We start from the raw sequence: 337 nt of genomic DNA on the forward strand, positions 1-337 counted from the left end.
CAGCAGGAAACGAAACTTCTCCAGGCAGGGAGAAGAGAAAAAAACCCCAAACCCTAGAGGCTGCAGGGTGAAAGTTGAACAGACCAATTGAGAAGTACCAGGTACGCTGAGGTGACCTTCTTGGCCAATAGGGATTAAATGAGCACAGATCAGATTCAACAAGGGTATAAACGGGGTCCCGCCAGAGGACATGTTGGAATCAGTCCTCCTCGGAGCAGCGGGTCTGCAGTCGGGGACTCCCCCTTGGGTCGGGGCACTGCCCGAGGTAACTCCTCAAGGGAGAGAGCCCTCATCTTTTAGGTGAGTGATGTGCACATTTTGAGTCATCACTTTTAAA

The sequence above is a fragment of the Haliaeetus leucocephalus genome, unplaced genomic scaffold (genome assembly GCF_000737465.1).
Source record: "Haliaeetus leucocephalus isolate CR32 unplaced genomic scaffold, Haliaeetus_leucocephalus-4.0 Scaffold290, whole genome shotgun sequence".
Lineage (NCBI taxonomy): Eukaryota > Metazoa > Chordata > Aves > Accipitriformes > Accipitridae > Haliaeetus > Haliaeetus leucocephalus.